At 43.8% G+C, this 27,964-nt stretch overlaps 2 long non-coding RNA genes across 5 annotated transcripts in view; both read right to left on the bottom strand.

The window, feature by feature from the left end:
- Positions 1 to 833: 833 nt before the first annotated feature.
- Positions 834 to 11,298, bottom strand: LOC142493247 (uncharacterized). Of its 3 annotated transcripts, XR_012801054.1 has the most exons (6): positions 11,209 to 11,298; positions 9,853 to 9,929; positions 9,255 to 9,341; positions 6,214 to 6,354; positions 2,462 to 2,568; positions 834 to 963 (listed from the first exon to the last, which is right to left on the bottom strand). It is a non-coding gene; the product is annotated as an uncharacterized LOC142493247 (long non-coding RNA). The 3 variants fall into 3 exon arrangements; XR_012801053.1 differs by lacking the exon at positions 6,214 to 6,354; XR_012801052.1 differs by lacking the exons at positions 2,462 to 2,568; positions 6,214 to 6,354.
- Positions 11,299 to 12,511: 1,213 nt separating this feature from the next.
- Positions 12,512 to 27,964, bottom strand: part of LOC142493246 (uncharacterized) — a 48,122-nt gene continuing 32,669 nt past the window's right edge. The window contains exons 3-5 of one of the 2 annotated variants that reach the window (XR_012801051.1): positions 22,957 to 23,047; positions 19,288 to 19,369; positions 12,512 to 13,326 (exon numbers count right to left, since the gene is read on the bottom strand). This is a non-coding gene — a long non-coding RNA (uncharacterized LOC142493246). Of the gene's footprint in view, positions 13,327 to 19,097; positions 19,370 to 22,956; positions 23,048 to 27,964 lie in introns of those variants that run through there. The other variant, XR_012801050.1, reaches the window with a different exon arrangement.

Raw genomic sequence — 27,964 nt, 5'->3', positions numbered from 1 at the left:
ACTCAATCACAACCAACACAGACACAACACACACACACTCAATCAATCACAACCAACACAGACACAACACACACTCAATCACAACACCCACACACACAGCACACAACACAGACACAACACACTCAATCACAACACACACACACAACACACACACTCAATCACAACCAACACAACACACACAATCAATCACAATACACACACAATCACAGACAGGATACACTCAATCACAACCAACACAGACAACACCCACACCTCACACATACTCAATCACAACACACACAGACATAACACACACTCATATCACAACACACACACACTTTCACCTGGGGGGGCACAATTCAATACCAGGCACACTCCTGCTCTAGTCCCCCCGTGGGCTTCTGAAAACTGGGGCGGGTAACAGACAGGAATAGAAGGAGGGATTGTCTGTGTGCAGAGAGAAGCCCCGCCCCCTCTGCAAGACACAGAGCAGAGAAGCAGCCTCAGCACGGAGCTGCTTCTTGGCCGTCCGTGCACAGCTCTGCCTGCCCCCAGGTTTCCCAACAGATCTAAATTCTTGGATCAAGTGTTGGATTATATCCAGAAAAACACTCAAATGTTTCCAGTTAAAGAACCGTTATCCGTTTTATTTGGTCATTTCGAAAAATGGAAAGGAGTCATCAAGGGTTTACCAACTAAAAAATTGGTCGAGATTACATTGCTATCAGCTTGGAAAACTATAATACTACAATAGATCAAGGATAACCCCCCCACCTTAGATATCCTGAATAAATATCTAGTACAATTGATACAATGGAGACAGAAATAAATAAAGAGCAAAAGGCCAATTTTTCTAAAGAAAAGAAAATGGGACTCTTTTATTGAAATATTACTACACAGAGCTAAAGAAATGATGAAGTAGGCATTTGACTATACACCCTGGTGCATATTACAGCAGCTACAACCAAGTTGTCCCAAATGACCCTGAAAAATAAAATAGGAGAAAGTAGAGTATTAGACAAGGCACAAAATTGATTACACATCGGGTATGGCATTGATAGATCAAAGAAATTTAGGAAAAGGTAGCTAAATGTTCCCTTCCGATACCCATGTTTATAGGACCTCATTAGTATTATACTGTTTTTTTAATTTGATATATTTTTGTATTAGATTAAGAACTGTATAATTATTATTTGTTATCATTTGATGTTGATTTTTTTTACTGAAACACCTGTTTTGTTTACTTATTATTTTATAATTGTCCTATGAATAAATGATCTGGAGAATTAATCTTTTATGTATTGCATGTCATACTCATGAAAAAGCAATAAAACAATCCTAAAAAAAAAAACTAAGTGTGTTCTGCAGTTCTCCTGACATGTTTTGTCAAAGAGATCTGCAAACTTTTCGCCCAAGTTCATGAAAAATTTAACTTTTTAAATCCTTTGGCAGGAATTTACCAAGTAACAATCTCCACAGCAAATAGGGCTTTTCCAGGAAAGGAGAGTGTCCTACAGTATTTAGTAGAATACCCTGTCACGAACACCAGACCTGTGTGCACGTTACTTGTGTATATGAAAGAGGGTAAAACCTCCAGCCATCCAGCTACCACCTGCCCGCAGGGCACTAAAAGTGAGCAATATCTGACTCAAAACCGTCACACTACACCTCTTCCACCACCAAGAATAATTTAAGGTCTTACCCTCAGTTCTTGGTCTCAGCTTTACTAGAAAAAGATGTAATTAACACAAAAAAAAACAATGTAGCAAAATATTGTCTAAAATGTGGTTAATCTCTTCAAAAGGTACTACTGTACGTAAAACTAGAGACCGAAGACAGTACTTATGACATTTTAGACTTAATATATGAAAAATGTACAGTGTTTGTTTACAAAAAAGGAATGTTACAAAGACATACAATATATAAATGCAGAGTTTCTAAAAAATAACAGGATATAAAACAGAAAGCCTGATATGTTATCACCTATTAGACTCCTCAAGAGGTCGTGAGATTGAAATATGAGAATTCCCATGTTATTGGTATAATACCCCTTCTCCTGATGAATTCTGCTTTTGATACTCCAATGCATTGTTTTTATGCTCAAAACGTTGCCCCTGTGATAAGGACAGTCCAACCTTTTCTGGAGTGTCTTATCTTTTACTCATCAATCTTTTGTCACATTTATGGCTGGGAGAGAGAATGATTTTAAACCCAAATGAATCTGAAAGTATAATGTACTCTATAACTCTCCCTTTAACCCCTAGAATGATGCTACCCACACTGATGCATTCTTATGATTTTGCTGAAGGCGTAGATATCATTTTTGCTAATGCAACTTTTAGTTTTGAGGGAGAGAATACATATCTGAGATATTCAACCCAGGCAACCTGTTATATTTAGTCTCAGTACAATTCTGTATTTCGGCTTGTCACAAATCTATTTTTTTATCGCTATGAATTACACCAGAGTTTAATTATCATACATTTTTAAAGCTGTAAGGAAATGGAGAGTGCTCTTTCTGTCCCCTTCTGTCTGCGAGCCAGAAGATCCGTTCAAATCTCTGGTACATCTGTGCACTGTCACCAGTCACTACAATTATAAACATATATTTGTAATTGTTTTATTGGCCCATTAATGCAAAGACCATGTTGACGCAGGTAAGCTCACAGGAATCATATTTATTTTTAAAATGAAAATAAACTGCTTGCTTGCTTTATTGTTAACACAACTGAATAGCTTAAAGGCATTAACGTGACATGCCCATTAACTTAAATACTTTTCAAAACACTTATCTATAGAAGTGGAGAGATACTCCACTCTCCAAATGTAAATATGCAAATGAGCTCATTTGAAAATTACAAATTGGATAATTTCCCAGGCACCTCAGATGTGTTTACATGTATCTCTCCACTTATAGATGAGGACTCCCGCTCTCTCGGTATATTCAAAAGTTTAAGCAAAACATAAGCAAACCGAATTGGGACAAGTTCACACAACTGCACTAGTGAGAGAAATGCACAGGGAAAAAAGGAGGCTCTTCCTAACTTCCACTTCAGAAAAACACTTTCTCCCCCCCAACTAAGTGCCAAACTTAGTTAAGCCCATTTATGAGTGTTGGCTTGATTTAAAATGAGCACTACAGCCCACTTGTGCCAAGTGTAATGGTGTCTTCTAATGATGGAAGAGTGGGACTGTGCTTGGTGGTAGGGGCATGGGTTGGGGGTGTCCTCTCTTGGTGGTGGGTGATATATGTGTTAGTTTAGAACTCTGAATACACATGGTGCTGGTTAGCTCTTCTGTATTACAATTTTAATAAAATTATTTTTATCCACAATTTGAAGGTAGGAGTGAGAGCTGGAGGTATGTGCTTAGGTGATCACTAGGCGACGGTACAATTGAGGATCGCTGCAGTCATATCTAAGGCTACATAAAAAATAAATATGACTGAGCACAGCAAAAAAAAAGGACAAAATTGAATGTTGCCTCCAGCTAAAGGGAATGTCCTAAAGTCACCAACATAGACATAGAAGAATACATATGAAATCCGGGCACTTGAAGAGCAAAAACATTTCTTTGATTATCTTAAATGCTTCACAAGTGTAAGGGTTCCAGTCCAGGCTTTGGCTGGAACCCGCCCTTACCTGGCTGCTGTGGATATTTTGATTACTGGCAGCCTGATATATTGGCTGCACCTGTTCCAGGACTTAAATAGCAGCCAGGGACTTCCAGCCCCTGCCTGAGCATTGTATATGTTTCCCTGTGTGCCTGGCCACCTTGGGTTCTAGTAGCTGAACCTTCCTTGTTCGTGAGCCTTCCCTGTTGCTGTGCCCAGCCTGTTGCTGAGCCTTCTTTGTTTGTGAGCCCTCCTGGTGGCTTCCCTGTTCCAGAGGCTAGCCTGTTCATTTGGAATCTTTGTTGCTGACCCTAGACCGTGACACCGACATCGCTGCCTGCTCTGGCCCTTTGCCTGTTGCCTGGACTTTGCACCCCCGCCGCCAGCCCGGACCTCCTGCCTGCTTACTGACTATGGAGACTCTTACAGGACACTGTCCCTGGGCTCTAATCAGTTAATTTGCATCCCTACCTCAGCCCTGCAGGTCTGCTTCCTGACCGGAGATGAGCACCGTCACATAATGCTCTGGACACATATGGACCCTGCTGAGGTAGGGAGGGTGCTGTTCCTCCTGGGCCAAATCCGGGATAGGCACTCTGCCCTCCTGACTATGTGGGACACTGTAATCGTTTCCATCACCTCCAGCTTGCAAATCCTTGCCAACCATCCTCTTTTTGCACCACTGGCTAATTCTTCGTCGGCACCTACCCCTCCGCTTCAGCAAGCTAACCTTGCATTCCAGGAGCCAAAAGATGAATTCTCTACCGCTCCTGTTTGAAGGCCAAGTACATCTCTCACTGTTTCCTTGGCAGTAAGTGTTGTAACGCTTGATGGTTCTAAGACTCCTAATTCAATGTCTGATGTCCTCATTACTGAATCTAAGGATCCTGTTTCAAAGTCAAGTCGCCTTTTCTCTGACTCTCCTGCAGTACCTGCTGTAACCCTTGCTAATTACTGTATAAAACATGTGAAGGGGAGGAAGGGGTTAATACCCGATTTGCTATGCATTACTGTGGTTGCCCTGTCTCAGACGTTTTGTTCCCCATTTACAAGCCATTCTCTGGCTGCCATGTGAAAAGACAAAATGCATTGCTCGCCATACCCTCTAACTAACACATGATGGCAGCATAGAAACCGGCATTATAATGAGCTGTAGGTATTTTTATGAAGAAGCTTCAAAGGGGTCTCAATGAGCTGTAGGTATTTTTTAAAAGGGGGCTCACAGATTTGGAGTCTCCCTGTCTAAAAGGGTGTCAGTTATGAAAAGACCCAGATACCCATAAGTTATACACGGCCGGCATTCTGAGGTATCACTGATGCCAGTCTATTGACATTTATTAGTCAAAAATCAGACGGAGCGGCACCAAGTTATGGGTGTAGTCCAGGTATGCTAACTGGCATGGGCGTCAACCTGACCCATGCGCCCTGCCCCCCGGACAGCCCTTTTGACCGGTCTTATGAACTGTGGGTAACGGCTATTCGGGGGGTTTTTTTATTCCCACAAGGGGATTGGATCCACATGTTAAAGATAGCTTTGGGCAGTCTATAACTGTGCCTCCCCAGGTATCCCCAGGGTGATTCCTGAATTTTAATCCATGATGTAAAGATGCAAGACTTTGTTCCAGTCCAGCAGCAGCCAGTCCAGGAGTGAAGGGGTTAATAACAACATAACCACATGACTTTTAAAATCAAGGTTGCATTTCTGGCGCTTGCAAGCAAAGGACAATTTCTATCGTTCCAAGGACAATTTATTTCATTCCCTTATCCCAGTGAGTGTTGTTTTCAGTGTATTCTGCAGATGTCGTGTGTTTGTCTATTAAGGAAATAAATCACAATTCATTTTGCAACTTGTTCTGTTCAATGAAGTACCCAGAAATATAAATGTGTTGATAAAAGTTGGTGTCATCGTGACAAAGCAACAGATTTAAAAGCAGGTTCCTTTTTTCTGACTCTCCCCCAGTACCTGCTGTAACCTTTGCTAGTTATAATGCCTTGGATTTAAAAGCAGGTTCCCCTTTCTCTGACTCTCCTGTAATGTTTGACATATCTATCATTCATGCTAAAACAACTGCTTTAAAATCAAGTTTTACTTTCTCTGATTCGCCTGCAATGTCTGAGGTTCCTTTGACTGTTTCTAAGGCTCTTGCCATAAAGTTTCCCATAGTATCTGGTATACCTACTGTGGATTCTCAGACACCCACTTCAGTGACAAGCAGACCTTTCACCAATGTCCCTACATGGTTAAATATACCTAGTTCTGATTTTTCCAAGACAAGTACCCTTACTGACAAGCGTACCTTTCTCTGATCCATTTGCTGTATCTAGTGTAACCACTGCTGATCTTCAGACACCCACTTCAGTGACAAGCATATATTTCTCTGATCCCTTTGCATTACCTAGTGTAACCACTGCTGATTCTCAGACAATCATTTCAGAGACAAACATATCTTTCACTGACTGCTCTGCAGTGACTGTAATAACCATTGAGGACTCTGGGACTCCCTTTCCAAAGGCAAGTTTAGGTATCACTGATTTTTCAGCAGCGTCTGAGGTATTTATTACTGACTCTAAGATTCCTACATCAAAGGCTAGCTTTCCCCTCACTGGTTTCTCTACATTACCTTATGTAACCCTTCATGAGACTGGGACTCCCACTCCAAAGGCAAGTTTAAGTCTCGCTGATTCTTCCGCAGTGTTTGAGGTACCCTTTACTGACTCAAAGACTTCTGCTTCAAGGTCAGGTTTACCTCTCACTGATTTTCCTGCAGTGAAAAACGGAAAGTGAATCCCTGCGCTTCTGCCTAATGGGTTAACAATATATGTGAAATAAATATATATACATGATGTGCAAATCTATGAGATAAAGGAGACTTTTAGTTACATCCTTTAAATAATGCCCAAGCCTGCCACCAAACGCCACGGTAAGTCTCATAGGCAGGTCCCTACACTGACTGCAACTAGTGTTATGTGAAAATGAACCAAATGGGGTTAAAATGTCCAAGCATGTGCTTATATTATATATCTAGTGCAGTTTGCCACTAGAAAAACTTACCGTTTTTCACTATTGTATGGCCAATTTTTTCGCCTAGCTGCATGCCCCTTGCATGGATGAAGTGCAGGTGATCATATATTTGTTTTGATTTTCCTGCAGTACCTGATGTCCGTACCGATTCGAGGGCTCCCGCTTTTAAGACGGATTTATTGCTTACAGTGCAGCGCCTGACATGTCCTTTCCTGTCCCTGGGCTCTGGTCGGTTAATATGCATCCCTACCTCAGCCCTGCGGGACCACTTCCTGATCGGAGATGAGCACCGTCACAACAAGCTAGGAACAGACGACATTTCGTTCCAAATAACGGACCTTCATCAGGGCTGAAAAATAAACTGCACTGCCTGCAAATATATAGGCTTAGTACAAATGAGGGGGGCACCTGATGTTTTGTCTCTCTGTTTCTTTTTTATTCTGCATCTGTTCTCACGTCTTAGCCTCTTCAGCATTTGTGTGTCTGTTTATTCTAGATTATTTCTAGGAGATGGGAATTGGCATGTTTGTTCTCATGCTGCCACTGTTTCTGACGTCCTTTGACTTTCGGAAAGCTGGGTCCCATTCTCATTTATAGTAAGCCTATATATTTGTGATTGGTACAGTAGAGTGCACATCTTTCATATGTATTTCTGTATCTAAGACTATACAATAAAATTTCCAATTGCACAGTAGGAGCAGTAACCTGCCCTGCATAACACAGTGTTGTGTATTGATGGACATACTCTTCGGCAAATGGAGGAGAGCAGAAGAACAGAATAAACACATTGGATCCTGAGGAGTTGAGCCACCACGGCAACGGGAGTGTGGAGATACACAAGCAGGGAGGAGTGAGCAGAGAGGGAGATCCACGTGAGAGAGAGAGGAGAGAGCTGTCCTGAGAAGCCAGGTGTACAAGACAGCGAGGTCGCAGTGCCTAAAAGACTAGCAGGACGGCAAGAAGAGAGGGAACCTGTGCAAGATGTGGTTCAAAGCGGTGAGTCATATAGTCAGAAACCAGCTGGGAGATCGCTTCTATAAACACATCAGTGTCCTTTCTAAGTGCCCTGGGCACTACACACATTGTGAAGTAATAGTCCTGCAACCATTTCGACTATATAAAACTACACATGCTCCAACGCGGTATTGTCAACTACAGTGGCCATTTTAGTTAGAACTTTTGCCACCGGGACTGAACAAGTGACTCTCTGGGACATTTCCATAGCGAGGTTTGTTGTTATATGGTATGAATATTGCCTTAAGTGTTGTCTGTGGTCTCCTGACATTGAAAGCCACTGCATGTGATTTCTGCATTCCCTACCTATAAAGCACTATTATTTATAAGCTACCTGTCCCACTGCGTTGTCTGACTCAAGCCTGGTTCTTTGCAGGCTGAATATTCTCTCTCAGGTACACGAGAGGTCTACTCAGACCCCCACCCTAGTATATACATATTAATATATATAGGGAAACAAATACGAGTTACACATATATTTAAGGATTCTGAGCCCCATTCGTACTACCAACTCATCTGAAAACCAACAGAGATATCTGTACTGCTTCTATAATTTCATATTATATGAGTTTGATGGGGCTATAGATTACTACATTCTACATACAGACTGTATATTCTCTAGCGTCAATATTATAATGATAATAGTTACAATACATCATACTTATTAATGTAATTATTTTTTTCAGAGAATGGGGAGTAAAATACCCTAATCCTCAAAATGAACAGCTCTTTTAAAACCTTTGTAACTGCTGATGTGTACAAACATAAAGTGTGCTTGTATCTCTATGCTTGTGTATATTGATCCTTTGCATATATGGTGTGACGTCTCAATCCCAGCGTAGGATCTTGTGTCCAGATCAAAGGCAGGAAAACAGCGTTTGTGCACAGGAGGGTTTATTTACAAGGTGCAAGTCAGGAACAGGTTTAACTTAATCTAAATCAGAAACAAAAGACCTAACTCCTTTCGGGAGTTCTGACTAATATAGCTTAGTCCCTAACTAACAGTGGGAGAACTAACCTCTTTCCCCACTTTACACAGGGTACCTGCAGCGTCCCCTTTTGCAGTTTCTCTCATAGGGCGGTCTGTGTGTGCCTTCAGATCAGCACAGCAGCAGTGTATCTCACTCTTTCCCTCTCTCTCTCTGTGTCACTCTCAGCAGTGTGTCTCTGGTAGCATGGGGAGTCTCTGTAGTCACTTCCTGACTATACAGGCCAGGCTGATTAGCTTCATTAACTAGCAGCTGAACAGCCATTCCAAGGAGGACTAACCCTATGAGAGCTGCAAAGTCCAATAACTGCCCTATTCTAGCCCCTAGAGGGCAGTGATGGTATCACAATGGGGATAACCATTAGAAAAGTTTTTTAATTGTACATTTATTTGGCAGGAAAGCAAAGGAAATGAGGTTGAAATATTGTAGCACGTTGTGAGAACAAAAGTTCCTCTTTTCACTTTTCTCAATTAGGAATAAACGTATTTTCAAACCAGTAGTTCAGAAGTTAAGGACTATACAGTAATGTGTCATAGAAACAGAAATGGAAATTGCATTGTACATGAGTCAGAACACAATATAAAGTGTGATGCCCACGCATGTGCCAGCAAAAGGAAATAATTCTCTTCAATCTCACCTCCTATCAGCACAAACTCCTCTACTGACTGGCTGGAACAATTAGACACATCCGGAGATTTATTTTCAGGAGATTTGCCTGCTGTTTCTGCAAAGAGGATGTTTGTGCTTAACAATTGTAAACTAGGTACACATCATTCTCCTTTATTGCACCTTAGTGGTGAGCAAAGTTGCCACTTGGATTCCGCCTTTTTTTTTTTTTTTAATTGGATTTCTAAACATAACAGTTTATAATTTTTTCAAAATAAAAATATAAAACTCCTTTTCTTTCCTATATAATATTTTGTTCTTCTCTGCTTTTCTGAAATTGGTGTCACCACAGACTGCCTTTATACATTTCAGAAAGTGTTCTGCTGCGCTAAAGTAATCTATAAAGAAAGCTAGCCCTGTGAGCAAGATCCTGCATTGAACTATGACTTAGTTAAATTAGTAGCAGTAATGAAACTTCTTTGTTTGGAATTTGATAATAAAATTCAATTTATCGTCAACAAAAAACAGAAGATTTGCCACATGCCATTAATTTGTACTTTAAATTAAGGTTCATTTTCTAATCTTCAATTTAATTTTTTCTATGCTTACTAAAGTAAATTTCGAACTACCTGTAGTGCGCTGTCATGTGCTAGAGAACTCTCCAATAGCAACAAGGTTCATCAGACAAGTTTCATTGCACAGGTATCTAAGAGGGGATATGATAACAATTTACAAATATATTCAGGGTCCATATAAGGAACTTTCAAAATAACTATTATTCCCAAGGACAGTATAAATCACACAGGGTCATACCTGGAACCTAGGGAAAAGGACATTTCACTAGGAGCACATAAAAGGGTTCTTTACAGTAAGGGCAGTTAAAATGTGCAATTTATTCCAGTAGAAGGGTTGGTTTGGTCCATGGCGCCAGTCTAAAATAATGTGTATTAACGCTATATCTGTAAATTGTAGCATTATTCTGCTATGAATTTTTTAGGTTATTTTTTTGTTGTTGCTAATGTTATACAGTAATAAAGAAGAATGTTTTAATAATTTCTAAACAGAAGTGCTGGGACTACATTGTTTAATTTACATTATTGGAATCCATGAAGATGGAGTGGATAGTCTACGGGCACCCAATTAACAGATTTTGATTAACAGAGATGTTGGGTGCTGTTTCCCTTTCATTATTTTGGAATTTATTACTGATCGAGACTGTGATGGCAGATACAATAGATATCTTTAAGAAAGGTTAAACCTCTTTTAAGAAAGGAAATGTATGCATGGATATACCAATAAGTAAACATAGAATGGATGTTGATCCATTGACAAATTTGATTGGAGTCAAGAAGGAATTTATTTCCCTCCTTAATGAGACATCATTAAGGGACTAAGGTTTTTGTTTGCCTTAATCTGGATAAATACAGTGTTGTATTTGAAAGGTGCACTCACATATATCCAGATAGTCAGCTGCCACGGATGCTCAGACTGCCACATCAAGCAGCATTTAATCAGGAAAAATATTAATAGTCGGCACTCCTGACGACTTAGTGAAAAATGTATTTATTTATGTAATTAGATCTATTTTTCACCAAGTCCTCTGGGGTGCCGGCTATTTCCTCAATATAAATACAAAGATAGGATGTATATCTCTTTCAGCTCAATTTAACATAGGTTGAACTCGATGGACATGTCTTTTTTTGAACTTCATCTAATATGTGACTATGTACGTTTTCCTATAATTATTTTGTATCCATTCTAATTTGTATACATTTTGTGACTGAAAACAAAGGTGCAACAAGTTTAAAGGTAAAAAATCCTGAAAAGGACTTGTTTGGAACAAGAGCTACTGTGAAACTTCTAAACAAAAAAACCCACATAATACAATGTTCATAGGAATTAATTTGGAGACTTAAAAATGGTTAATTTGCAGATATCTGGCCTAATTAAATATCAGAAGAAGTTTAACAAAAACAAATACAGACCAGCGCCCAAACAACGAATGAAATGTCCAAATAGTCAAATAAATGATGAATCAGGCTTCACTCATAGATCCGTGATATGTGGAAAAAATGGTGTGTGTGGAGTGTTTAACCAAATTTGGCGCTCATATACATTTACAATAACAGTGATATAATCAATATAATAGTGATAATGGTGATACTTAGACAGACACAATGGTTGATTGCAGCTGTGACCTGGTGTAGGATTTCTTTCTCAATCCTCATAGAAAGTGGCAAGTGGATCATCAGGAAGCGCATACCATGTGGGAACACATAAAAAGAAAAATGCTTTTGGTGCAATATTGTGCAAACAGTGATGGAGTAAAGTTGCTAGCACAGAATGTGTACACAGAATACTCACAAACGTGAGGTAGGATGAAGGCACATAAAGGTATCTTTAAGAGCTGGTGTCAATCTGTGGAGTATGGTGTTGCCAGAATATTGTGGTTCCCAGCTGACCTTTAGGGCAGGAAAACACTGGACATAGCGTAGACCGTAAAACAATTTAATAAACGAAGTAGTTATAATCCAATCTACTCACATGTTGCAAGATTAAAAACAGCATTTTAGATCTCAATGATCTCTGCAAATATCGCTCGATGCTGCCACCGGATGGGGCCTCTCTCTCTGGTCTCCCTCCTTCTCTGCTGTGCGTGTCACGAGTGCGTGTCAGCAACCGGAAGTGACGTCATCGGCATCCAAGGGTTCCGGTGGGTAGAGACAGCGTCACTCTACGCGTTTCACCTTACCTGAGGACGCCAAGTAAGGTGAAACGCGTAGAGTGACGCTGTCTCTACCCACCGGAACCCTTGGATGCCGATGACGTCACTTCCGGTTGCTGACACGCACTCGTGACACACACAGCAGAGAAGGAGGGAGACCAGAGAGAGAGGCCCCATCCGGTGGCAGCATCGAGCGATATTTGCAGAGATCATTGAGATCTAAAATGCTGTTTTTAATCTTGCAGCATGTGAGTAGATTGGATTATAACTACTTCGTTTATTAAATTGTTTTACGGTCTACGCTATGTCCAGTGTTTTCCTGCCCTAAAGGTCAGCTCGGAACCACAGTATTCTGGCAACACCATACTCCACAGATTGACACCAGCTCTTAAAGATACCTTTATGTGCCTTCATCCTACCTCACGTTTGTGAGTATTCTGTGTACACATTCTGTGCTAGCAACTTTACTCCATCACTGTTTGCACAATATTGCACCAAAAGCATTTTTCTTTTTATGTGTTCCCACATGGTATGCGCTTCCTGATGATCCACTTGCCATGTGAAAAAAATGACAAGAAAATAATCATAGTGTATACTGTAAACACATTACATAAAACATATAACAAAACTAACTCACAACATAAAACATGTAACACAGAAGCTGATAATTAAAACAAATTTATTAATACAAGGATGCCTGTTGCAGCGGGTCATCAGGGGTTAAAACCAGAAACCTACTAACAACAGGACCGGAAGTGCGTCACGCGGTGGATCCCCTCACAAGCACACGTGTAGGAGTGTTCCCTGTGTAGTGCTGCGTCTGCTGGGCTGTCTGCTGGGTTTCGTGTGGCCAACAGGAGGAGTGAACGACAACTCCCCCCCCTTGTGCAGGTGTCTGCAGAGGATTTTTCTTCGCCCAGAGGAACTCAACACTGCCTGGTGTTCTCATGCTTGCAAATTCCGGTCCTGTTGTCAGTAGGTTTCTGGTTTTAATAATATGGCAAAGGAAATAGAAAGAAGAAGTGTTTAAATAGGAAGCCTGGTATGTATTGTCACGGGAGACCAGGACTAATACCAGGGACCAACTCGCCAGACAGAAACACAAGAGTATATAAAATTCATTTATTGGAAAAAAGTTATCCACAACTGACATATAGACAGACAACACATACCCAACCGGGGAAAACTGGGGATACCCTGCCGACCTAGTTGCAGGAACCTCCTTGCAGAGAATTCCCCTGTCCTTCTCTTCCAAGTAATGTCCTCTGAAATAAGATTCCAGGCCTGACACCAGCACAGGAGTGGGAACTGCAGCTTCTCTCAGTTACTGCAATAACTTCTGCAACTCCTATTTCTCGCTACGGGTCTCCCTCACCACCTTTTTATACACAACCCAAAATATTGAAACAGTCAGGGCCAGGTGCTGTCAATGTGCCCAGCCCCTGATTGGTGGGTTTAACAGCAACATTAAAAAGAGCAACATGCACAATGTTACAGGGAAAGGTCACAGACACTTTTGCAAAAAAATTCCTGCAAACACAATTAATCCCTGGTCCCTGAGATGCTGGAACCAGGTAAAGACATGATACATTATACATACACATAACATAATACCAGTGGGTAGGTAGGGGTAATGCAGGCTTGACGTTTATTAACAGCAGCCATATTTACCCCTACCGTCACAGGTATGTCTAGGTAGATTGGATACAGGCAGGGCCACCAACGGGGAGACAGCTGGAACAGCCGGGGCTGTTGCCGGGCCCCCTGCCAGCAACACTAACATGATGTGTCTTGATCTGCAGAGGGTGCCTAATGGGGGATGTTGCAGAGGGGCCTGCAAGGATGATATCTGTGGAGGTGCCTGACTGAGACAACATGCTGTATGCCGGTGGAAGGGAGGCTCCTCTGTGGGCACCTCTTCATGCCCCATTACAGTCCTCTAAGAGGCCCAATTCATCCTCCAAGGCAGTAGGTAGGGTCCTTGCACTCCCCTCTCTCTCCTTCTCCATCTCTATCGCCCTCCCCTTCCTCTTTCCCCCTCTCCCAATCCCCTCTTTCCCCCCCTCCCAATCCCCTCTTTCCCCCCCCTCCCAATCCCCTCTTTCCCCCCCCTCCCAATCCCCTCTTTCCCCCCTCCCAATCCCCTCTTTCCCCCCTCCCAATCCCCTCTTTCCGCCTCCCAATCCCCTCTTTCCCCCTCCCAATCCCCTCTTTTCCCCCTCCCATCCCCTTTTCCCCCTCCCCATCCTGTCTTTTCCCCCTCCCCGTCCCCTCTTTCCCCCTCCTCTCTCTCCTTCCCCATCTTTCCCTCCTCTCTTACCCCACATCTATCTCTCTTGCCCCCCTCCCTCCCCCAATTTATCTCCCCTTGCCGCCTCTCTCTCTCTGCATCTTTCTTCCCCATCTCTCTTTATCCACCCATCTCCTCCCCTTTCCCTCTCCTGTCGCCCCTCTCTCTTCCCTTTGCCCCTCTCTCTCCTCTCTCTCCCCCACTCTTCTCCCCCATCATCATCTCTCCCCGTCCTCTTCTCCCCCTCTTCTCTCTCATCCTGCTTCTCCCCCTCCCCCTTTTCCTTCCCCCTTTCACCCTTCCCGCTCTCCTTCCCTACCCCATACCTTATCCCCCGTTCTTCCCCTACCTTGTCCCCCTTCCCCATCTACCCCCCTTCTTCTTCCTCCCCCACCTCCTTCCCCTCTTCTCATCCTCCCTCCCTCTCTTGTCCTCCCCTCTCTCTCCTCCCCAAAATCTCGTTCTACCCCCCCTTTGGGAACCCCCAGTGCACAATGGGATGGGGGGATTAACGGGGCATGGGGGGAGGACCTGCTCAATTAATTTGTCCTGGGCTTCATGATATCTGTTGGCAGTTCTGAATGCAGGTGAATCAGGTAACAGTTAAACACTTGCTGAAGTGGCTCATAATTACAGACGTTGCGTCTGATACTTCAGTTCCTGCTTCAGTAACTGCTAATGATAAGTAGATGTTACAAACCTTCCAACAACATGCTATGTGTTTCAGGTTGCCGGGTAAACCATCTGAAACAGTTTAGCATGAAACCAGTATATTGAAATGCACATGGTTGACTGGTTTGAAAAAAACATCAATCAAAAAGTTTGAACTATATTACTGCCATTGTTCCATGTTTGTTACAGGAGAGACAGCCTTGGGGTTTCTTAAAAGTATAATAAACAAGCAGGAAGGCTATATACTTAAATGAGGTATTCTGAAGAGTCAAGACTGAGCCTGGAGGGAGAAAGGGTGATTTAGAAACAAGTTATGCCCAGTAAAGGCTTAATCTAATTTTAAAGTTACCTTTTTGCTCTTGTCCTTTAGTGACCCAACAGCAGGGTTCTGAATAAGTGATTAAATCTAGGTGATTAATGTAAATAAATAAAATATCCCCTCTTTTAGAGTACCATGTACATCATGGGCATGTGCTGGTTTCCTGGGGTAGATCAGGCTTACTACTCGGTGTGCTCCCTCCGCTTTTGTTTCAAGCATCCGGGCACCAGTCGCGTCATATGATTGCTCCAGAAGCGGTCACATGACCCGGAAGTGCTGGAGGTCTGACCCCAGGCACTGTAAATTTATTTATTTATTTATTTATTTATAAAATATTTTACCAGGAAGTAATACATTGAGAGTTACCTCTCGTTTTCAAGTATGTCCTGGGCACAGAGTAAAACAAATAATACATGGTTACAAATACAGTTACATAAATGAACAAGGTATACATTTATATACAAGACATTGCGTGCACAGTTAAAGAAAATATATATTATGAGCTTATGAAACAGTTACAGACCAGATTAAAGTGTGAGACAGCCTTAGATTTGAAAGAACTTAAGCTGGTGGTGGATATGAGAGTCTCTGGTAGGTTGTTCCAGTTTTGGGGTGCACGGAAGGAGAAGGAGGAACGTCCGGATACTTTGTTGAGTCTTGGGACCATGAATAGTCTTTTGGAGTCTGATCTCAGGTGATAGGTACTGCATGTGGTAGGGGTGAGGAGCTTGTTCAGGTAGCTGGGTAGCTTGCCCAGAAAGTATTTGAGGGTGAGACAGGAAAGGTGAACTTTGCGCCTAGACTCTAGTGATGACCAATCTAGTTCTTTGAGCATTTCGCAGTGATGTGTGTTGTAGTTGCATTGGAGAACAAAACGACAAATTGAATTGTAGAGGGTGTCAAGTTTGCTAAGGTGGGTTTGAGGAGCCGAGCCATATACTATGTCTCCATAGTCAATAATTGGCATTAGCATCTGCTGTGCAATACGCTTTCTGACCAGGAGACTTAGGGAGGATTTGTTCCTGTAAAGTACCCCTAGTTTGGCATAGGTCTTGGTTGTCAGGGTATCAATGTGCATCCCGAATGTTAAGTGGGAGTCAAACCATAAGCCCAGGTATTTAAAACTAGTGACAGGTGTTAGGGTGGTTTTAGCGTTGGTTCTAATCAGGAGCTCAGTCACTGGAAGCTTTACAAATTTAGTCTTGGTCCCAAATACCATTGTTACAGTCTTGTCAGTGTTTAAAAACAGTTTGTTTTGGGAAATCCAGTTTTCGAGTCTCAAAAAGTCAGACTGAAGTATGTGTTGAAGGTCAGAGAGGCTATGGCTGTGTGCATACAGGATTGTGTCATCTGCATACATGTGTATTGAGGCTTCCGTACAAGCTGTGGGAAGATCATTAATGAACACTGAGAAGAGTAGGGGCCCCAGAACAGAGCCTTGCGGGACACCACAGGTGATATCCAGGGGGTTGGAGTTAGAGCCTGAGATGGACACATGTTGGGATCTTCCTGATAGGTAGGACTGAAACCAGTTTAAAGCATGTTTCCCTATTCCAGAGCTCTGGAGTTTGTTAAGCAGGATAGCATGATCAACTGTGTCAAAAGCCTTTGCAAAATCTAGGAATACTGCACCAGTGAGTTGTCCCCGTTCCATTCCACACTGGATTTCATTGCAAACTTTTAGCAGGGTAGTTACGGTGGAGTGTTTGGGACGAAACCCAGACTGGAATTGGCTAGGGAAATTTGTCTTGGTGTAGAACTCGCTTAATTGGGAGTGGACACATTTTTCCATAACTTTGGATAGAATTGGGAGAAGTGAGATTGGCCTGTAGTTTGAGACAGTGTTTTTGTCCCCACTTTTGAAGATTGGGACAACTCTGGCAGTTTTCCAGGTCTTAGGGATATGGCCTGCAGACAGGATAGAGTTGACTATGGACGCAATTGGTTTGGCAATGGCTGGGGCACCAAGTCGTAGGAACCTAGATTGTAGTAAGTCGGGTCCACATTGGCTGCTTAGTTTTAGTTTGAGGAGCGCTTGTGTAATCTCCTCTTCAGATACTGGGCTAAATTGAAAATTGTGGGCAGTGTTGGGAGGGGGTGGGACTATAGGGGTACTCCCAGGATGAGATTCAGGTTTGGGGTTTGTGCTGTGTTTCGCTAATAGGTTAGTGGCACACCCCACAAAGTAATCATTGAATGCATTTGCAATGTCAGTGGGGTTTGTCAGAGTAATATCCCCCTTAGTGATATTACTTGGTTGTTGATGGTTAGGAGGCTGGAATATATTGTTGATAACCTTCCAGAAATTAGCTGGGTTTGATGTATTCTGGAGGAGATTGTCAGAGTAATATTGTGCTTTTGCATGCCTTGTTTGCCTTGTGCACACGTTCCGCAGGCATCTGTAGTGATTGAGATCCTTGGTAGTGCCAGTTACTTTGTAGCTTTTCCACAAGGCATCCCTGAACTGAACTGTAAAGGTTTAACATTTTCAAATATGTTTTCAACAGTAGTTTGCAAACAAGATTGAAAACAAGATTAAAGCTTGTGAAAGGATTGACTTTATTTAGTTCCTCCCTTTTGTGTGCTATCAATGCGTTGATTTATCCTATCTTCCACAAGAAAGGACGTCTTCCCTTTCTCTTGAGTGTTCCTCTGAAAAGAGGGGGGGGGTAAGCTACAGCTAGAGGAGAAACTTGATTGATATATATTGTCCTTTTCAGAGTTGCAAAAGAAAACAGAAAAGTACATTTTGTGTAACAATGTTTGAATTCATTTAAGCAAATTACAGAGTTGTTTTTGCAATGTCAAAAATATGTGTACAGTATGTGTGATTTTCCCTTTAAAGGGCCTTGGTTCTGCTTTGCCATTACATCTGAAATGATATCATTTATTTTGTACTGGGCATCCATTCATAAGAATCTAAGTAGTATGGTATGAATTATGAATAACGAAGATGTTTTTAAAAAAGAGATGCGAATAGAATTCCTTAACCATGCATACAAAATGACCTTAAGAACAAAATGCTAAATAATGTTACAATTCATAATATAAGGACTCCTGTAAAATGTAGACTTACTACGTGTCATTCATTGATCTCGTGGTTGCAAACAAAAGCATTATCTTCATGAAAATTTCTTTAAATGAAAATTATTTATGTTGCCTCAATATAGGGTGACCAGATTTTTTAAATGAAAAACCGGGATACATTAAAACATTTTTTTATAAAACAAATGATATCACGTGACGCAATGACAACGAGACACTGACGTCAGGCGGTGACATGTTGCCATGACAATGTGGCATCACGATGCCTCTGTGCCATAATGCGTCCCGTTGTCATGTTAACTTGATGCCGCTTGATGTCACGGAGCGTCTTGTTGTTATGGCAATGGGCATTACGTGACGTCGCACAGCCATGTTGATGGAATTTGGAGGGGAGGATACAGCCAAAGGCAAGATAAATAAATATATAATAAAAAGATCTAAAAAATGTTATCTCCGGGTTAGCCTTCAATAGAAGGTGGCATCCCTGGCTGCAGTGTGTGTGTGTGTGTACACAGAGGTGGGCCCTGCAGTTTGTGTGTGTACAGAGGTGGGTGCTGCAGGGTGTGTGTTTGTGCGTATAGAGGTGGGGGCTGCAGTATGTGTGTATATAGGTGTGGGCTGCAGTGTGTGTGTATATAGAGGTGGGGGCTGCAGTCTGTTTGTGTGTACAGAGGTGGGGGCTGCAGTGTGTGTATATAGGTGGGGGCAGCAGTGTGTGTTTGTGTGTATAGAGGTGGGGGCTTTGCTTAACATAGCACAAACTCTCGTCTCCCCCTCTTCCCTCCCGTTCTCGCTCTCTCTGCTCCCTCACCCCTCAGGTGTGTGTGTGTGTGTGTGTGTGTGTGTGTGTGTGTGTGTGTGTGTGTGTGTGTGTGTGTGTGTGTGTGTGTGTGTGTGTGTGTGTGTGTGTGTGTGTGTGTGTGTGTGTGTGTGTTTTCTAAAATAGTTGGGGGAAAAAAAATGAAAAGCAACATATATTTCTTTAAATTATTTTTATTATTTTCTGGACTGACCTGAGGTCTGTATGGATCAGTGGTGGTCTGTCAAAACGCGTCCTTGTGGCAGGCACGACAACGTCCGTTGTGAGTGCCCACGCTGCAGGAAAAAGGGTGCACAAATATGAATTTCAAATCAGCATTTAAATGCAATACATTTACATTTCTAGACAACAGCAGAAAAACTCCACAAACCACCTTTTTTAAAGTTTAACTTCAACATAACAAATTATATTAAGTAAAGGGATTTCACTATCAGAACTAAAACAAACCACTTTGCAGCCTGAAATCGGAAATGTACTTTCTCTACTCTAATTAAAATTAAATAAATAATGAAAACATTAAAATTAAAATAATTAACAAATGAAAAATAATTAATTAATTGACATTAAAATTAAATTTAAAAAAAATGTAGGCATTAATTAAAATTAAGACATTTTAAAAATGTGAGATTCCTGACCTTGTGTGTATTACACTTTGCAAAATAGGGTCTCTTGCTCTCCTCCTGGCAGTCAGTGACATCACTGCCATGCAGGGCCCCAGACAGCTTTCCCGGGGCCCAGGACCAACGTTTCCACCAGGGCCCCCTACCCACGTTTTGGCGGCGTTGCGAGAACCCCCCTGTGGCACGACGGCCTGTAGCCGAGGTCAGGGAACAGGCCACACATGTAGTTTCAGGATAAATGAAAACGTTCAGTGGCTTTATTTCTCCACAGCAACATAACATGCGGGTACACTGTCCCTTTAAGCAAATAAATCCTGCTCCACGTTGGGAGAAAACTGACTTACACAGCAGTCCTAGCTAGCAGGCTGGCTGGCTAAACCATACCCAAACCATAAGAGTCTTTTTAAGCAGTCATGCAAACAAATGAAAGAAATCTTACTTTGGCTGCAGTAAGTAGTGTGCTGTATCCTTCTGGCTAGCAGCACATCTATCCATGTGCTCTTATCTGGGACAGGGAGCTACTGCTGGTAACAAGATCCTTATCTACCTTGCTGGCTCTCAGGTGTCAGCTTACATCATGATTAGTTAGCTTCCACCTGAGTTAACCCTTATGAGTGCTGGATGAAGCACTCAGACATATGTTTCCAAGGCATAACTGATAGGGGTTGACTTCACCCTGTCACACCCCCCTTCTCACACACTTCCTCACTCTCACCCCACCTCACACTCCCCAGTCACCCTTTCTTTCAACCCTCTCTCACACCCCCACGTATTTTTCTCCCCTCCCAACACTCAACCTCCCTCCCCAATATACGTGCACACACAGTGACACATACCGACACACATACACTGACACACACACACACCTACCCACTGACACTGACCTATCCACTGACACTGACCTACCCACTGATACAGGCACTGACCTACCATCTGACACTAGGGTTGCCAGGTGTCCGGTTTTGAACCAGACAGACCGGTAATTCTGATGCCTGTCCGGTTCAAAATCGGAGGTAATACCGGACACATGTGTCCGGCATTACCATGATGCAGGAGGCTGTCGGCAAGCCAAGTGGCGGATACGGTGGCCAGGCATGTGCGGTGGCGAGCGCGTGTGTGGCGGCGGATGCGGCAAGCACTTGGCTGGTCTGCTACCCTGAGGATGGTGGCCGGACGCAGTCAACCTGCACTCCTGCTGCCTGTCGAGTGAAAGAGAGAACAGCGGGGGCGGAGCCAGAGTCAGAGACATCTGCTGGAAATAAGGTAAGGATGGGGGCCAGCCTGCCAGCCTGGGGAGATAAAATTGATGGGTGTGGGATATAAGATGAGGCATGGGGGCCAGCCTGGGAAGATGAAAATGATGGGTGTGACAGATGAAAATGATGGGGTGCCAGGGTGAGATGATGATGGGGGGGGGGGGAAATAAGATGAAAATGATATGGGGGGGATGAGGGTCAGCCTGGGGAGATGAGATGATGATGGGGGGGCCAGGGTGAGATGATGATGGGGGGTGTGGGGGGGGAATAAGATAATGATATGGGGGGTGGCAGCCTGGGGAGATAAGATGATGGGGGGCCAGGATGAGATGATGATGGGTGGTATATTCTATATATGTATTGGGGAGGTGGGGGTATTTTTTAAATGTATTGTGGAGGTGGGGATATTTTTTAAATGTATTGGGGAGGTGAGGGTATTTTTTAAATGTAGTGGGGAGGTGGGGGTATTTTTTAAATGTATTCGGGTGGTGTGGGGGTATTTTTTATGTATTTGGTGGGCGTGGGGGTATTTTTTATGTATTCGGGGGGCGTGGGGTATTTTTTATATGTATTCGCGGGGCGTGGGGTTATTTTTTATATGTATTCGGGGGGCGTGGGGGTATTTTTTATATGTATTCGCGGGGCATGGGGTTATTTTTTATATGTATTCGGGGGGCGTGGGGGTATTTTTTATATGTATTCGGGGGCGTGGGGGTATTTTTTATATGTATTTGGGGGGTGTGGGGGTCCAGTATTGTGTCCAGTATTTTTGGACAAGCCACCTGGCAACCCTATCTGACACTGACCTACCCACTGACACTGACACACCAACTGACACAGACAGGGAGTCCCAGCATGGGGGGGGGAGGTGTACAGGGAGTCCCAGCATGGGGGGGGAGGGGTGTACAGTGAGTCCCAGCATGGGGGGAGAGGAGGGGTGTACAGGGAGTCCCAGCATGGGGGGGAGGAGGGGTGTACAGGGAGTCCCAGCATGGGGGGGGGGAGGAGGGGTGTACAGGGTGTCCCAGCATGGGGGGAGGAGGAGGAGGGGTGTACAGGGTGTCCCAGCATGGGGGGGAGAGGGGGTGTACAGGGTGTCCCAGAATAGGTGGGGTGTACAGGGTGTCCCAGCATGGGGGGGGGTGTACAGGGTGTCCCAGCATTGGGGGGGGGGGTGTACAGGGAGTCCCAGCATGGGGGGTAGGGGTGTACAGGGAGTCCCAGCATAGGGGGGGGGGGTGTACATGGAGTCCCAGCACAGGGGGGGGAGGGGTGAACAGGGAGTCCCAGCACAGGGGGGGTGTGAACAGGGAGTGCCAGCACATGGAGGGGGAGGGGGTGTACAGGGAGTGCCAGCACAGGGGGGGTGTACATGGCGTGCCAGCAGGGGGTGAACAGGGAGTCCCAGCACAGGGGGGGGGCTACAGGGAGTCCCAGCACAGGGGGGGTCTACAGGGAGTCTCAGCACAGGGGGGGGGGGTCTACAGGGAGTTCCAGCACGGGTGGTACAGTGAGCCGCCTCCTCTTACCTTTCTTGTCTCCCACATTCATGGCCCACTCCACATCGTGTGACCAGCTGCCAATCAACAACTGGTCAGTGATCGAACACACACACACACACCTCACTACACCCGCCCCCCCAGTACAAAGCCCCGCCCGAGGCATAAAACCCTGCCCCAGGCATCCTCTGACCTCCTGCTCCAACCAATCCCCTGCGGCCCGGCATTTTCTAAAGCCCAACCCCCGGCATTCATTCAACATTGCAAATACTCACTGCTGCCTCATCCTCTCACTGCCAACTCGCGCAGCGCCGCCCCCGCCTACTCGCATAGCGCCGCGCAGCGCCGCCACTTCTAAAAACCGGGACATTTCTGGGACGGCCCGGCAACCGGGACAGGGCACAAAAAAACGGGACTGTCCCGGCAAAAACGGGACATCTGGTCACCCTACCTCAATAATATAACTGGGAGGAAACTGCAGACTTACATCATCCACTTGACCAGCTTTTACTCCAGCCTTGTTGATGCTGATGTTCATTCCATAATTTTCCACTTCACTTCCAACATACAGACACCACCTATTATGGATAAAAGCACATTCCATTTGAAAAACACAAGGTATGTTAGTTGAAAGGCTGCTGGAAATGACTAGAGATGATCGTTAGGCATTGAATATTTTTTTATGTTCCTTAGGCATAGTTGGATATAAAAGGATTTGCCGTGAAAATAATACCATTAGACATTTATATATATTATTTAATATAGTAGTTTTAAGATAAAGGGAGTTATGTACTAAAGTCTCCTGTCTGCAAAAAACGAGGCAAAACCAGGGCACCAGGTTTATTAAAGGAAAAAATCCCATTGTTTTCAATGGGCTTTCTGTGATAAATATGGTGTTTTTTGCCCTCAGAAGCCATTAGTAAATGAACCCCAAATAATTAGTAATCCAGCTTCTATGATGAGCAATGAACTATGCACTCTAAATATCTGACTCGATTAATCAATCAATGTTTTTTTAGCACGCTGACTACACAGGAGAAATAGCACCACCATCTGACCTGTCTCAGTCTATCAGTTCTAGATGGGTTGGTTACTTGCTAGGTATTATTTATATTACAGTACAGGTGAGCCGACCTGTCTCTACTCGCAACCAGTGTGTGTGGAGTGTTTAACCAAATTCGGCGCTCATATACATTTACAATAACAGTGATAAATCAATATAATAGTGATAATGGTGATACTTAGACAAACACAATGGTTGATTGCAGCTGTAACCTGGTGTAGGATTTCTTTCTCAATCCTCATAGAAAGTGGCAAGTGGATCATCAGGAAGCGCATACCATGTGGGAACACATATAAAGAAAAATGCTTTTGGTGCAATATTGTGCAAACAGTGTTGGAGTAAAGTTGCTAGCACAGAATGTGTACACAGAATACTCACAAACGTGAGGTAGAATGAAGGCACATAAAGGTATCTTTAAGAGCTGGTGTCAATCTGTGGAGTATGGTGTTGCCAGAATACTGTGGTTCCCAGCTGACCTTTAGGGCAGGAAAACACTGGACATAGCGTAGACCGTAAAACAATTTAATAAATGAAGTAGTTATAATCCAATCTACTCACATGTAGCAAGATTAAAAACAGCATTTTAGATCTCAATGATCTCTGCAAATATCGCTCGATAATTGTCTACCAGCATCTCCCAGTAAATCAATTAACAACTAATTGGAGGGTGTATATATATCAGTTATACCTCTCACAACGTCACTCCTGAGGACGCCAAGTAAGGTGAAACGCGTAGAGTGACGCTGTCTCTACCCACCGGAATCCTTGAATGCCGATGACGTCACTTCCGGTTGCTGACACGCACTAGTGACACGCACAGCAGAGAAGGAGGGAGACCAGAGAGAGAGGCCCCATCCGGTGGCAGTATCGAGCGATATTTGCAGAGATCATTGAGATCTAAAATGCTGTTTTTAATCTTGCTACATGTGAGTAGATTGGATTATAACTACTTCATTTATTAAATTGTTTTACGGTCTACGCTATGTCCAGTGTTTTCCTGTTTAAGTACACTCGCGAGTAAGGACATATCACCCAGTAGGCAAATGGCAGCTCGAGCATGCGCCCGTCAGCACGTCCTGAACAGCAATACCGTCTCCCTACCTGTACCGAAGCTGTGCGCAAGCGGGGAAACTATAGAGCCTGTTACAAATACGTTCTTTACATCAGTTATGCACGTTGTGACAAACAGCTTACTCCGGGGCTCCGCCGCTTGTCCGGGACGGTTAGAACACGGTCTTTTAGGGTAGGTTAAAATGAGGAGGCGTCACGTACTGTTCCTTTAAACAGGCTGGGCCTGGTTTATTCAGTCCCAGGCACTGAGACTGCCACAGTGCATACAACAAAACACATCAAAACAAAAGCTGCTCGCCTGAGCGATAACTTAACTTAGATTTCCCTAACTCAGGGTGGAAGTGGCTTTTCCACTTTCCAACAACAAAACAAGGTACTTTTGCAGACTTAGCCAAATGAACAGAACGATTGAACCTGTGTGGGGAAGAGGCTTCTCCCCACTGTGTTCAGCAGCCTTCCAGGCTCTGGAGAAGAGACAAGAGCAACCAGGAAATCAGTCTTACATACCTGATTTCTAATTAGCATGACAGGTGACAGAAATCAGGCAGCCAGACAAACTCTGGTCTGGATCTCTCATCCCTCAGTTCCAGCGCTTGCCAAACTGTGGGATGGAGTGCATGTATTATAAGGCTGCACTCCCAGGCCAGACAGGATAGAAACTGTTCAGTATCCTGGGAGCCCTATATATGGAATTTATTACCATCCCCTGGTTTCTGTCACAAATCCTCCCCCCCAGCTCAGACCCCGAGGGATGAGCGACCATGGATATTAGGGAGTGCATCCTTGACAACCCGTCAGCATTGCCATGTTTGTGCCCTGACCTGTGTTCCACAGAAAATGTAAAGGGTTGTAGGCTTAGGAACCACCTGGTCACTCTAGCATTCTTCTCCCTGTTTTGACACATCCAGGTAAGGGGTGCATGATCTGTGACCAACCGGAATTTTCTCCCCAACAGGTAGTATTTGAGCGTCTCTACAGCCCACTTTATTGCGAGACACTCTTTCTCTACTATAGAGTAATTCTTCTCCTGGGGATTTAGTTTCCTACTTAAATAAAGGATGGGGTGTTCCTCACCTTGAGACTCCTGGGAGAGTACCGCCCCCAGCCCTACCTCAGATGCGTCGGTTTGGACTACGAACTCTTTGGAGAAGTCAGGTGTAACCAACACTGGTTGGGCACAGAGAGCTTCTTTCAGGCTTCTAAAGGCCTGTTCGGTTTCGGGGGACCACTTTACCATAAGCGGTCCTCTTGCTTTTGTGAGGTCGGTTAGTGGGGTTGCCTTAGTTGCAAAATTGGGAATAAACCTTCTATAGTACCCAATTAACCCCAAAAAGGTCCTTACTTGTTTTTTTGTAACTGGCCTTGGCCAACCTTGTATCGCCTCCACTTTGAGTGTTTGGGGTTTGAGTAAACCTCTGCCAATAGAATACCCCAGATACTTGGCCTCCTCCAGACCAATGGTGCATTTAGCGGGGTTAGCATTTAGTCCAGCAGACCGAACTGCGTCGAGCACCGCTTGGACCTTTGGAAGGTGGGATTGCCAATCTTCACTATGGATTACCACATCATCCAGGTAGGCAGCAGCATACCGAGCATGTGGTTTTAAAATTTTATCCATCATTCTTTGGAATGTGGCGGGAGCTCCATCTAAGCCAAAAGGCAGCACCCTATACTGAAAGAGGCCATCTGGGGTTGAGAAGGCTGTCTTTTTTTTTGCCCTTTCTGTGAGGGGAACCTGCCAGTACCCTTTTGTTAGGTCTAGGGTTGTGAGATATCGGGCTTTGCCCAGTCTCTCTACAAGTTCATCTACCCTGGGCATAGGATAAGTATCAAATTTTGACACCGCGTTTAGTTTCCGGTAGTCATTACAAAACCTTGTTGTACCATCTGGCTTTGGGACTAAGACTATAGGGCTGTTCCACCCACTTTGGGATTCCTCAATTACGCCTAGTTTTAGCATTTTTTTAACCTCTAAACTTATAGCCTCTCTTTTGGCCTCTGGGATTCGGTACGGTTTAAGGTTAACTCGGACCCCCGGTTCACAGACTAGGTCATGTTCAATTACGCTAGTTCTACCTGGCTGTGTAGAGAAGATTTCTTTGTTTCTTCTCACTAAATTCTGAACCTCTTGTTTCTGATGAACGGACAGGGTTTCAGCTATGCTAACCTCTGGGTCAGTTTCTTGACTCTCTGATGGACCTGGGGTTACTAGGGTTGACAAGACTTCTCTATCTTTCCAGGGCTTGAGTAGGTTTATATGGTAAATTTGCTCAGGTTTCCTCCTACCTGGCTGTCTTACCTTATAATTTACTTCTCCCACTCTTTCCAAGACCTCATATGGCCCATGCCATTTAGCAAGGAATTTACTTTCCACGGTGGGAACCAGAACTAGTACCCTATCACCTGGAAAAAAAATTCTAACCCTAGCACCCTTATTATACGTATTCCTCTGTGCTTCTTGAGCTTTCTCCATGTGTTCCCTCACTATGGGTAGGACTGCAGCAATGCGGTCCTGCATCTGGGCAACATGCTCTATTACACTTCTGTAAGGGGTAACCTCGTGTTCCCAAGTCTCTTTGGCTATATCCAGTAAGCCCCTTGGGTGTCGGCCATACAATAGTTCAAACGGGGAGAAGCCTGTGGATGATTGGGGAACTTCCCTAATGGCAAATAACAGGTACGGTAACAAACAATCCCAGTTTTTCCCATCTTTATCGACCGCCCGCCGTAACATGCTCTTTAAGGTTTTATTGAACCTTTCCACTAAACCATCTGTTTGTGGATGATAGACTGAGGTTCTGAGATGCTTGATTTTTAGGAGTTTACATAACTCTTTTGTTACTTGGGACATAAATGGTGTTCCCTGGTCAGATAGAATCTCTTTAGGAATTCCAACCCGGGAAAACAGAACTACCAACTCTTTTGCTATATTTTTGGCAGAGGTGCTACGTAGGGGAACTGCCTCCGGATATCGGGTAGCATAATCTAATATTACCAATATATGCTGATGTCCCCTAGCAGACTTTATTAGGGGTCCTACTAGATCCATAGCAATCCGGTCAAATGGTACCTCTATTATGGGAAGGGGTACCAATGGGCTGCGGTACGCCTTGAACGGGGCGGTGATCTGACATGCTGGGCATGAGGAACAATAATTCGTAATTTCTGCCAGAACCCCAGGCCAATAGAAGCTTCGGAGAACCTTTTCCTTTGTCTTTTCCACCCCTAGGTGTCCCCCCAATGGATGACTATGTGCGAGGTGTAATACTACGTTACGGAATGTCCGTGGTACCAACAATTGTTTAGTTGTAACTGATTTCCTTTTATCAACCCGATATACTAGGTCGTTCTCTACCTCGAA

The sequence above is a fragment of the Ascaphus truei genome, chromosome 4 (assembly GCF_040206685.1).
Source record: "Ascaphus truei isolate aAscTru1 chromosome 4, aAscTru1.hap1, whole genome shotgun sequence".
NCBI classification, from domain to species: Eukaryota; Metazoa; Chordata; class Amphibia; order Anura; family Ascaphidae; genus Ascaphus; species Ascaphus truei.
Note: the sequence above shows the minus strand (reverse complement) of the source record. Positions and strands in the feature narration are given on the sequence as shown.